Source organism: Benincasa hispida, chromosome 4 (genome assembly GCF_027475165.1).
Source record: "Benincasa hispida cultivar pf3 chromosome 4, pf3_genome.v1.1, whole genome shotgun sequence".
Classification (NCBI taxonomy): Eukaryota; Viridiplantae; Streptophyta; class Magnoliopsida; order Cucurbitales; family Cucurbitaceae; genus Benincasa; species Benincasa hispida.
In genome coordinates, this window is record NC_143481.1 from 36,175,495 (window position 1) to 36,186,395 (window position 10,901).

Here is a 10,901-nt window from a genome sequence, read left to right on the forward strand (position 1 = left end):
CATGTCGCACGAAGCTGTTTAATTTTCAGTAATGTCTTTACAATGTATGCATGGATGAATTAGAATGGCAGGCAATGGAAAAAGATCAAAACACACGGGGACAAAAGCCGAGGACGCTGGGTTGGTCAATGTTCTAACCTCTTTGGTGGAGTCCGGTTGGAAGTTTAACAATGGGACCTTCCTGTCGGGATATCTACAACACTTGGAGCAAATAATGGACGAGAATTTCTCGGATGTGGCCTAAACCAGGATACTACCAAATACAAGATTAGAAGTTCGAAGAAAATATTCGACAGTAACGGAGATGTTATATCAATCAGGGTTCAGATGGAACGAGGAGTTTAAGTGCGCTCAGGTGGACAGGGAGATCTTCGACGTTTGGGTTCCAGTAAGTTTTTTAAAATATTAAAAAATTTACACCAAACCTACTTTTATATAATTTCTAATATTGCTCTCATATATGAATGTAGTCATCATAACACAAAGGGATTGAACAAGCCATCCCCCCATACGATGAACTATCAAGTGTGTTTGGAAGGATAAGGCAACCGGGCACTATTGTGAGCCATCAATGGTGATGGCGTCAAATTTGTTCCTGGAAATGGAAGACGAGATTTGGCTAGGGTTACAAGAATACCCTACACTTGATAATGAACAAATCCAATTGTCTGAGGATGCGATGGAAGAAGATCAAGGAGATATGTCCACGGGGAGAGCAAGTGTACCAAATATTTTCAATGGCAGAGTGAGCGTATCAACAAATCCATCTAGAGGAAGTAAGAGGAAATGAATCACCTTCCAGAATGAAATGATTGACATCATGCGATCAACCACTGATATACAGTCAACACATATGTGCAGACTCGTTGTGTGACAAGTCGGGAAATATGAGATGGAATTTGGACGTCGAAAGGAGGTAGTTTAGGCCATATTTGGTATTGAATGGCTCACTGAGGATGATAGATGTGACCTGATTGAGAAAATTGGCATGGACATACAAAAAACGGACCTCTTCTTAACTGTACCAGAAGAGAAATGGCTACGGTACTGTACTCGGTTACTTGCTCGGACCCACTAGACTGACCACCTAATATTTCAACCTGAAAAAACATATATTTTGTGATTTTTTTTAAATGGCCAAATGTTCGGTCGATTGATATTACTTTTGTGATCTTCAGAACAATGTTACTGTGAAGGTAATTATCCTACGCACAATTTCAGTTCCAGATATACAATTCATATTATATAAAAATAAACTGTTAAGTTATCCAGTTATTCAACGTTCATGTGTATGATATGTGGAATAATAATGTTAAGTTAGCAAGATTCAATATATATACATACAATATACCAATTCATTAGTAATTGAGTAGCAATGTGAAATGTATTTTGGTGGTATGTTTTACAGATTGAAGAGAATTAGAATCATTATAGTTTTTCAAAAGAATACATAGAAAATAATCTATTATGTTCTACAAGTTGAGATAAAAAATTGAGATTGGCCAGTTTATGTCATAAATGATTTGAGAAAATAGGTGTATAGTTGAAAATTAATCAACAATAGCAAAGCATAAAACTAAAAACTAAAAAATGAAATTAAAAAAAAATAGAACCAATCTCATTCACAAAAACTGCATTAGATACCCTAACTCAACTCAATTCTGCACTCAAACACAAACTTCCAAACTCAACTCAACCCAACCCTGCACACCAAATACAGACAATAATTATCAACTCAACCCAATTCAACTCTATACAACAAACACAGACAATTTAACTTCCCAGATAATTTAACTCTCCAGATAATAATTACCAATTCAACTCAACTCAACTCAACTCATCTTTTCTCTTGTATCACGCACTAAAGGCCTCCTTAGGGAGAAAAACAAATTTTGACCCTCAAATTCATCAAGTATATCTATTTAACCTTGAACTTTCAATGGATAACCTTAAACTTTCAATTTCATAAAATTATATCTCAAACTTAAATAAGTGTAGATCTTAGTTTTAAATTGTAAAAATTATTGTAATTTTATCCTTTTATAAGTTCTCGTTCTAAATGTCATTGAAAAAAAGATTTCTCTTATACATTCAATGAATTATAAAACATAAGCATGATATGACATTGATAATTTCTTAGAGTAAAATGACACTAAAGCTAAAGTTTTGATTGATATTTATGAATTTTAGCTAATGTCCTATTTGGTAATCATTTGTTTGTTTGTTTGTTTTTTAAATCAAGTCTATAAACACTATTTCTATTTCTAATTTTTTTTATTTGTTATCAGTTTTTTATCAATATTTTCAAAAACTAAACCAAAATTTGAAAACTAAAATAATAGGTTTTAAAAACTTGTTTTTGTTTTTGGAATTTGACTAAGAATTCAACTCATATACGTAAGAAAGATGCAAAACATTATAAGAAATTGAGAGAAAATAGACTAAATTAAAAAAAAGCGAAAAACGAAATGGTTATCAAGCAAGACTAAGTTATTCAATGATTAATGTGTGTGTTTGTCAAAGTTATTTTTGTGCAAAATTTTAATTTCTTGAAATTAATGAGATAGATATTTACATGTTTTTGTTAAAATAAGAGATTTTACACATTTTGTAAAAATTAGTGGGTGAATTAGTGAAAATTGAACCAGTAGTAAAAATTGCAACATTTTTTTAAGTTTGTTGTCCAATTTGATGAAATTGTAATTTTAGAGTCTAAATTGCTATAATCTAGCAAATTTATGATTCATATTAAATTTTCCAAATAAATTTTTCCATTTGAGAAATTCTCGTTTGAAACATCGTTAGACAAAAGTAATTTCATATAATTTTACTGTTATAAAATATATGAATATGGATGGTACAAATTTGATTTTAAAAATCAAAGATAAACAATATCTTAGCGAAATTTTTATTAAACTTTGTGATTTTTGACGGTGTTATTCAAGGGTAATTTGTGCATGAATCAAACTTAACTATTGTTTACTAATTTAAATTTATTAGTGATGTAGGGTTTACTTAAATTGTCCTTTTAAGTGATTATAAAAAAAACACTTTGGGAGCTGTCGGTTATTATAGTACATGGTTGTAATAGATTGTGAGTTAATAATATTATATGTTTAAGGTGTATACAATTTTAGTTTGGGTTACAAATGATGAGAGAAGATTGTTACAAAATGGTAAACAATGTAGACAATGAGAGTTTCGAAAAAAAAATGTTATGATTGACCCATTTTCAGGCCTAAAATGAAAAATGTTCCACCTTTTTTAAAACCTAAGATTTTTTTACCTCTTGCTTACATTAGGGGTGAGCATGTGTCACACCCCCTCTCGAGCTTACATCTCTCACTCGGAAAAAGACATGAGGACGATAAATACTACCTTTTTGTGACACCTACTGTTTATCTTAACTGGTTTAGCTTTAACTCAACCTTAGCTAGAGATAAATTAATTTTAAGTTTTCATATATTAGAAGTAAAGTTCATATAGTTTAGTAGGCTTTACAAATTATTTTCCCCACCCCATTTACAACTACTAAGCAAGAAGTTTACCTTGTAGCAGACCTCATCTTCAAGTAACAATCTAGACCCTTTTACTACATAAAAGAAAAGAATGAGCTAAAAGTCCAGTGAGCGGTAAACAAACTATAGGTCTCTTGCAACCCTTAAGAGCAAACAGCTCAATGACAACACAACAACACAACGAGATTACTTTTCAAACCTCATGCTTGAACGTATCTATTTTCTGCTAACCCTACACACAGGGTAGACAATTAAACATATCTTCCTATGTGCACATAGACCAATCTCGTATGGGCTAAAAAACTAGACCCATCAGTCCTTTTACCATCCCATGTGAGGTTCTTCCTACAAGCTCATAAATTAGGCCTTATGATCCCCAAACCATTCCGTGAGTTCCTGCCTCAGGCTTAGGAATTATGCATTTATGACCTATTGACCATCTCGTGCGATTCCGCCACAGGCTTAGGAACTAAGCCTTTATAAACTCCTGACCATCCCATATGGTGTATTCTTTATCATCATAAAAGTCACACATATACATATTGCCCAACGCATGGCCCTTCTTGAGGTGTTCAGCCCATACTTTGCATGCTCAACTTTGTCCCTCAACCATCCACCACCTACTTGGACTTAGTTGGGGTTTCATTTGGTTAAACATGTACTTCACTTTGCTGTCCACTTGAGCTTGTTCCCTAAGGAAACTCAACTCCAACGCATGGTGCTCCCTATGGGCGTCCACAATGTTGTCCAACACATCATTTCCTTGGTTTGGGTATCCAAGCCTATTCCCTTTAGGTTGAGCTCCTAAAGTGACTCCTTCTTATGGCCAACTAGTGACCTATGCATCCAAGCCTACCTCTTCCTTTAGGTATGCATCCATTTGATCTTGTTAGGGTTCCTTGGTGTAACTTCTCTCTAAGTGGTTATCTCGTACCTATACTCCTTATATGCCTAAGATGGAGTCGACATAACCCTTTATGCATCCAACCCTCAAGTCCTTAGGGTTTCATACAAAAATCTCATCTTTAAATAGTTTATTGTAGCAAGTATGGGTTATAATAATTGAAAACTTCAACTATTATAATGGGAGATCGAAACATTAAGTGGGCTATAATAACTCATTCTACCTTTGATGAATTAGGGGCCCATATGCCCTTTGATCTCTTTCCAATTAAAACAATTTTTAAACACTTAGATAAAGTCAACCTAAATAGTGCTCTTATTTTCTTAGACCCCGTTTGGTAATCATTTCGTTTTTTTCGTCTTTTAAAATTAAGTTTATTTCTTTCCAATTTCATATAATGATTTGCATCTTACTTAAGTAGAAGAGTTGTATTCATGAAGGTTTAAACCGTATGTTCTTACTCCTGTGAGATGACCGTTTCTCGTACCAGTCCTTTAAACCTCGCCCAAGCGTCACTGAGTGATTCGTCAATATCTTGTTCAAAATTAGTAATCAACTTCCTCCTTTTTGCGTTCTCTGTCGAGGGGAAGTACTTCTTCATGAACTTTTCAACTACTTGTTCCCAAGACGTTATCTCCCCTGGTTCGAGAGAATAGGCCCATTTCCTTGCTTGGTCACACAGCGAAAATGGGAACAACGTTAGTCGAACATCCTCAGCTAAGATATTTTGGAACACAAAAGTGTTGCAGATTTCAATAAAACTCCAGACATGGGCGTGCGGATCCTCGCCACGCCTTCCGCCAAACTGTCTGGCTGTTTGAATCATTTGTAGCATAACCGGCTTCATCTCAAATTTCAATCCGTCCAGGGCTGGCCTCATGATTCCTGGAAAGAAATCATAAAGGTTGGGTGACGCATAGTTCCGAATGGGTCTGTTGCGGTGTTCGCCAAGAGAATGGGGTTTGCCATGATATTATTTGCGTTTGGTGCTCTGTCTTTCGGTTGCTCCGCCATGTTGGGATTTCTCTCTTGTTGTTGTCGGCGGTTTTTTCTTCTTCTTCTTCGGAAAGTTCTCTCAATCTCTGGGTCGTAATTGGGCTTCAGAACTTTTCCTTCGCTCATACGACGCCCACTTCATCCTTTACCAAAGAAGAGGTAGTACACAGAGGTTGAAAGCTGCAAAGAAAATAAAAAAGTTATTGTTAGCACAATATGTACTGCCGTAGTCCCCGGCAACGGCGCCAAAATCTTGATGCGTTATGAATGTGATGAAATAATGGTGTATATTACGATGGTGGTGTATGCATTGCACATGCAAGTTTTCCTAGTAAAATCCAAGTATAAACCTTACTAGGTTTCCTGGTAAGTCCAGGGTCGAACACAGGGACTACTGAGACAATAGGCGACGGTAAATTTGGATTCCTTTGTGGTGACAAAAACAATAAGTTGGTTGGTATGTTGTTTAAAGTATAAATCCTATATGGCGAAATTGAGTAAAGAGTTAATGACAGCGAAAGTTACAATGAGTATGCGGGAAACGGGGTGAGAAGGGATTTAGCTAACACTTCCTAAGATTGCATTCAAGTTATGCGATCATGCTACACACACACAATAACATGTCATCTCTCAATGCAAATGCCATAGTTCCTAATTTTAACGCATGCGATGTATACACTAATGTCTATAGGACTTATGTCTAAGCCTCTATTCTTGTCTATGCAATGATGAATGATACACACATACACAAGGCGACCGCATACTATCATATCCTATTTCTAGGGTGCATGCGATGCATAATAGCAAAAAGAACTTATCTCTAAGTCTCTATCTCTCACTTATGCAGTTCTAATCTGAATCTCTCAAGTCTAGGTTCTTTCTTTAGACTACTCTCTCAAGTATCTCTAAAGGGTGAAGGACGCATACATAAGACAAGATGATCGCATAAAATGAAGATCTTAGGTCATGCTAGCTAAGTGCTTCTCAACCCATTCAGAAATTTAGCTACTCATGTGAAATGTGAAGAGGTTGAATAGTTGTTGAGATGCAAATTCTATTTTATAAATAAGTCAGAATACAAAACAACAATGGAAGATAAGGATGAGAAGCCTGATAGCAATGTCTTGCTTCCCGAGGCTTTTACATTGGGTTTTACTCTACTTTGTGCAAATAAGTGTTCTTGTTTTCGCAATAGTCGGCTCTCTCTCCGTTGTAGCGCATCCCGACTGTCTCTTGAGCTAACCATGAATGATCTTTCGGCGTTTTCTCTCTTTGCTCGCCTTCGCCTTCTAAGTATATGAATTACAGACTAATGACTATCTATGATCTATTTTCTATGTATATGGCGAACTGTGTATATATCAAACTCCCAAAACTCTGAATGGAACCATTTTCACGATGGTGGCCTTCGGTATTTATAGAGCTTCAAGGTGAAGAACTTTTCTCTCCATTGATGGGAGGTCATTAAATCTCTGTCTGATGTGCCGATTAATGGTCACCGAAAAGTTGAATGTACTTGCTACAATGTGTCGTTAACGACTTGTCAACTAAATTGGGATTCGACCGTCATCAGCTTTCTGTCCCATCATGATTTATTAAGCTTTCACCTTGATGCGCCGTCTTTATGTGGCCACCTTCTTGAGCAAATATTCGCGAGCGCATACGATTGCACAGCTTTGCGATCGCAATCTTCTAATGCGCTCAAGCGTTGAATTCCTTGGACCGCAATTTGCTTTATGTCAACACATTTTCCGACACAAAATAAGTAAATTAGCTGCTTTAATGCGATGGGCGCATGCGATCGCAATGTTCTCAACTTAATGCTTTTGGACACGATTTTGTATGTTTTTACCGTCGCATCCCACATTATTTTATATCTTTGCGTTATAATAACGTGCATTTCTGCTTGTTATCAAGTTATTCTATAACATTTGAAGCTCTTCAGGAGTTTCAATTATATTTAAATCATCAACACATACAGTTATAATAGCAAATCTTGACTGTGATTTCTTTATAAAAACCACAGATATATTTGATTGTTTTGATATCCTTCTTTCAATAAATATCCATACAGTCAATTATACTATATCCATCCTTATTGTTTCAATCCATATAACGATCTCTGTAACTTTATTGAATACAATTGTGGGGAATTTGATCTATATGTTTTAGGTACCATAAATTCTTCTGGGATTCTCACATAAATATCAATGTCAAGAGATCCATATAAATATGCTGTGACTACATCTATAAGATGCATGTTCAAACTTTCATACACAATTAGTCCAATTAAATATCTTAGCGTAATTGCATCCACCGCTAGAGAATACATCTCCTCATAATCAATACTCGATCTTTGTAAAAAAACCTTGTGCAACTAATCGTGCTTTATATCTTGTGACCTCATTAATTTCTTTTCTTTTCCTCATAAATTCCAATTTGTGTCTCACAATTTTGACCCCTTCTGGTGTTCAGACTACTGGTCCAAAAACCTGACGTTTTGAAAGTGAGTTTAATTTTGCCCTGGTTGCTTCCTTCCATCGAAGCCAATCTTTTCTATATCGACATTCTTTAACAAATTTTGGTTCAGGATCCTCATTTCAGATGTTGTCCATAACTACATTAGTTTGGTTTTATCTTTTTCCTGCCATGGCATAGTTTATTAAAATCTCATTATTATCTTCAGGTATTTCACCTTTCTCGCTAGTCATATCAAGGATTTCTTCATGGGTATTTACATCCTCGACCAAGTTTTCTTGACTATTAATTATTTTTTTTTCGAAAATTTTTATCTTTGGAAGCCACTAGTCTATCACACTTTTGGCGTGTTCCAGATTCATTAGTGACAACTTGCTGCGTTGCAATATCCATTTTCGATGAAACATATGTAGGTGGTATATGTGATTTAGTTGCTTTCTTTGCATTTATAAATGCATCTAGTAAGTGATTTGCTATATTTTGCAAATGAAATAGTTTCTGAACTTCAAGTTCACATTGATTTGTACGGAGATATAAATGAGACAATAACGATGCAATCCATGTAATTTCTTTTTCTAACTTCTTAATTCCTCCCCCTAATGTTGGAAATTTTGTCTCACTAAAATTACAATCAACAAATCGTGCAGTAAAAACATCACCCGTCAGGAGGTCAAGATATTTAATCATTGATGAGAAATCATATCAAACATATATTCCTAACCCCCTTTAAGGACCCATCTTAGTATGTTGTGGTGGAGCAATTGTAACATATACTATATATCCAAAAATTCTTAGATGGGAAATATTTGGCTTATGGCCATAAGCTAATTGTAATGGTGAGTACTTATGATAAGCTACTGGCATAATGCATACAACCGACGCTGCATGCAAAATAGCATGTCTCCATACAAATATAGGAAGTTTATCTCTTTTACAATGGTTTAGAAATTAACTAAAAACGTTTTATGAATGATTCTACTAAATAATTTTGTGTATAAATATAAGTTACAAAATGTTCAACACTTACCCAAATTTACGTATAATAATTATCAAAATCTTGGGATCTAAATTCACCGACATTATGAAGACAAATGATCTTAATTGTATAATCAGGAAATTGTGTTCTTAACTTAATTATTTGATCAAGTACTCTTGCAAATACAAGATTTCGAATTGATAATAAGCACACATGTGACCATATGTTGGATGCACTTATTATCTAAATGGTCCACTTAATGGGTTAGTAGGTTCACATATATTACCATGAATTCATTCTAAAAATGCAGGGGATTCAATTTCCACTTTGGCTGGTGATGGTCTAATTATCAATTTGTCTTAGGAGCAAGTATCACATGATAATTCATTAGATTGAAGAAGCTTATGGCTCTTTAATGGGTGTCCATTTTAATTTTCAATCATTATTCTCATCATTATAGATTCTAGATGACCCAATCTATCATGTCAGATTGTAAATATGTTTGGATTCATGAACTTTAGGTTCATTATTGCATATGTTTCAATTTCTCGTATATGAGTATAATATAATCTAGAAGATAAAGCAGGCAACTATTCTAGTATGCATTTTTCATATGAGACATGTTGGGTTTTATGCCCTAAAACTCATAGATAGTAAATATTATCAATTGATCGTCATTAATAAAGAATTATCAATGTCAACTCAATAAATGTTATTGATTGTGTTGTACTATGTTTTGTCTCAATAACCCTAAAGCCATAAACTAACATTCAAGGCCGCCTTATGAGTCTTTAACCATATGTGGAGACATATAGGGATCAATGTTCAAGAAATAACCTAAAGGGTTTATAGTATATGGATAAGGCTAGGTACCTTATATCTATACTATGGATATGACCCATTTTTAATTTGATACAAATGCAATAATCCAACACGTTTGTGTAGGTGACACACGGGGGTATCCTATGCAATGAGTTTATATAAGATTGGACTGCGAGATAGTAACCACTAGATGTAACATCGTTAACTAGTTTGGTTCCTATTTCAATTGGAAGACCCAGATAACTTAGTCTTAATCCTGAGTGTATTGTAAACTCTTGTTCACGAGAGATTGTTTTTTGATATGTATGAGTGAGAATGGCTAGTTCGTCGACTTGATAAGTCTACCATTTTAGGGACAAAATCGAGTGAGGAGCTAGGAACATAATAATACAAGATGGAATTCGCTTCTTCCTAACTTTAGGTTAAGTAGATGACTGTTCCCTTAAGTGATGTCTCCGGGACTTGAACAAACGACCTTGCCCTCTCATTAACTCGAGAAGGGTTTTTGTTTATTGGTTGGACAATAAATAAGTTATTCACTAGAGGAGCACTGGTACTTAAGGATACAAAGGTAACTTAGGGGTAAAATGGTAATTTTATCTAGTTAGTGTTACGAACACTCATTAAGGACTAATTTGCTGTTATTGATCTATATCCATGGACACAGAAATATATTTGTAGTGAGAAGAGTGCAGCTGTGGGTCTTTAGTGGAATGTACCCACAGTTAACGAATATTGATTAATTTGGTTAATGAGTTTAGCCAATTAATCTCATATTGTTGGAGCTTCTGATCTGTAGATCCATCACGTCCCCTTGTTAGCTCACTAAAGGATATTAAAGAGGAATGCTTTGAATTGTTCAAATCAATTTGAGAAAATTGTATATTAATATGATTAATATGTAAATGATTATGGATGTGATCCATAATTATGATTAAGTTGGAAAGAAACACTTAAATGAGATTAAAATATTTAATTTAAGTGAATTAGATTCACAAAGAATTAATTAATTAATAGATAGGTGTTGCGCACAAACATATAATATTTATGTAATTAAATGTATACGTTAAATTGGATTTAATATATAAATGGTTATTTAATTAATGTGCTAATTAATTAAATAAGTGTTATTTAATTAATTGTGCACAAAGTTAAATTGGAGAAAGACTTGGAGAAGGGGCTAACCCTTCTCCAGATAAAATCTTCC

At 34.5% G+C, this 10,901-nt stretch overlaps 1 long non-coding RNA gene across 1 annotated transcript; it reads left to right on the top strand.

The window, feature by feature from the left end:
* The first annotated feature begins 29 nt into the window (after window positions 1–29).
* Window positions 30–1,280, top strand: LOC150036672 (uncharacterized). The gene is made up of 2 exons (XR_016529085.1): window positions 30–388; window positions 471–1,280. It is a non-coding gene; the product is annotated as an uncharacterized LOC150036672 (long non-coding RNA).
* The last annotated feature ends 9,621 nt before the right edge of the window (window positions 1,281–10,901 follow it).